The following is a 2,644-nucleotide window of genomic DNA, read 5'->3' as shown; positions in this document are numbered from 1 at the left end:
GGCACTTTGATTATCACACCAAAGTGTAGTCGGATGCTGCTGCTGAAAGCCAAACTCTGACAGGATCTGATGAAGCCACAAGGCTCCTTACTAGCTTCTACGGCACCACGATACTCTGCTTCTGCTGAAGAAAGATAAATGGCACCTTGTTTCTTGCAGGCCCATGCAATAGGTCCTGAACCAAGAGTGAACACATAACCTGCAATAGACTTCGGATCATCAGGGTCACTAGCCCAATCGGAATCAGTGAAACCAACCAATAAAGGAGATGCTCCGGCACTGTAATGAATCCCAAACTGAACTGTACCTCGAACATAACGAAGTATTCTTTTAGCTGCTTTCCAATGACTTTCACATGGGTTTTGCATAAGCCGAGCAACAAGGCCAACGGCAAAGGAAAGGTCAGGTCGAGTATGGGTTAGATACAGAAGTTTTCCTACAAGTTGACGGTATAAGGTAGCATCAACTTCAGGAGAAGTACAAGTGACTGAAATTTTGACTCCAGACTAGAAGGGAGAAGGGACTGGCTTACAGTCTTCCATGCGAAAATGGTGTAGAATATCACAAGCATACTTGGACTGGGAAAGGGAAATACCCTCCTTGGATTGCAAGACTTGAAGACCGAGAAAATAATGTAAGTGTCCTAAGTCTGTGATTTCAAATTTCTTTTTAAGGCTGGACTTCACATGGTTTATAAGGTTGGGATCACTACCGGTAAGGATAAGATCATCAACATAAAGAACAAGAATGATAAAAGACTTGCCCACTTTCTTGGTGTAGACATTATTGTCAGAATGACACCTAGAAAAGCCAGATTCTAAAAGAAAGTTATCCATTTTGGCATACCAAGCTCGAGGAGCTTGCTTGAGACCATATAGGGATTTCTTAAGCCGACATACAAGGCTGGAGTCTGTTTTTATGAAGCCAATGGGTTGTTCCATGTAGATTTCTTCATGCAAGTCCCCATGCAAGAAGGCAGATTTAACATCCATCTGATGGACTTCCCATTTGAACGAGGCAGCAAGGGAAAGAACAAGGCGGATAGAGTTCATTTTGGCAATAGGGGAGAAGGTTTCAATGTAGTCAATGCCTTCAACCTGTGAAAAACCTTTAGCAACAAGACGAGCTTTATGTTTATCAACTTTCCAATCTGGTCCATACTTGGTTCTGTAAACCCATTTGCATCTAACAAGTTTTCGTCCCTTTGGTAGAGGAACAAGATCCCATGTATCATTTGCCAATAATGAATGATATTCTTCATTCATAGCTGCTTCCCAATCTGGATGGCCTGAAGCTTTTGCAAATGTGTCAGGATCATAATTTGCTGGAGCTTGAGCCAGTAAAGAAGAGGCTCTGTCAAACTGAGAACGTGTGCATCGCTGATCTGTATGATCACCGGCAAGATCACCTGCTACATCTAGAGTAGCACGAACCCATTTTGGAAGCTGAGGAGCTGAAGGAGGATCCTGAGATGGTGGGGGAGGACTGTCATCCTCACTTTCATCATCTGAAGAAGAAATGTTTTCAAAAGTAGAAGAGATAGGGAGAGGTGGCACATCCGCCGGACTAGGCTCGCAGGCCGATATATTTTCATCAAATTTTACATCTCTTCTAATGATAACATTTTTGGACTTAAATGGAATAAGTCTATAGCCTTTGACATCTTCAGAATATCCAACAAAAGTACATTTTTCACTCTTAGGTTCTAAAGATTTATGCTTTTCATCTGGAATATGGGCCCACGCTTCACTTCCAAAAACACGAAAGTGACTTACATCTGGTTTGATTGAGCTCCATGCTTCTTCTGGAGTGATATTCTTTAAAGCCTTAGTAGGAGTGCGATTTATTATGTAATTTGCACAGTTAATTGCTTCTGCCCAAAAACTAAGACCAAGTCCTTTAGATTGTAGCATACAATTAGCCATTTCCTTTAAGGTGCGATTCTTCCTTTCAGCTACACCATTTTGTTGTGGAGTATATGGAACAGTATGTTGCATTTGAATTCCATTCTCAGTGCAAAAGTTGATGAATGTGTTTTTAACATATTCTCTGCCATTATCAGATATTAGCTTAAGAATTTGATGTCCAGATTGTTTTTCAACAAAGGCCTTGAAGGCCAAAAATGTGTTAAATACTTCACTCTTGAGTTTTAAGAAGTATACCCAAGTGCGTCTGGAGAAATCATCAATGAAAGTTAAGAAATACTTGCAGCTAGAGAATGAAACAACTAGAAGTGGACCACATAAATCACTATGCACAAGCTACAAAGGGGCTGAGGCATGCCAAGAGGCACGTTTTTCAAAACTGTCTCGATGATGTTTTCCGAGTACACATCCGGAACAAACACCATCTCTGCAAGATACCATAGGAAGACCTGTCACCATATTTTATTTACATAGATGCTGAAGGGAGCAATAGTTTAAGTGACCAAATCGCTCATACCAAAGTTTGCTCACTTCATCGTTATGAGCAACAAATACTGAGGGAAGATTTGATGACCCAAAGTTGTGAAACTTATACAACCTTGTAGAATCATCAGCAATGCCAGTAGCTAAAATCTGTTTAGGATCTCTTAGGTCCTTGATTACAACATCATGAGGTGAAAATTCAACGATTTTACCTTCACCTGAATGAGTTATCTGAT

The sequence above is a fragment of the Pinus tabuliformis genome, chromosome 8, assembly GCF_031772625.1.
Source record: "Pinus tabuliformis cultivar Carrire ecotype Pingquan chromosome 8, CPIR1, whole genome shotgun sequence".
NCBI classification, from domain to species: domain Eukaryota; kingdom Viridiplantae; phylum Streptophyta; class Pinopsida; order Pinales; family Pinaceae; genus Pinus; species Pinus tabuliformis.
Note: the sequence above shows the minus strand (reverse complement) of the source record.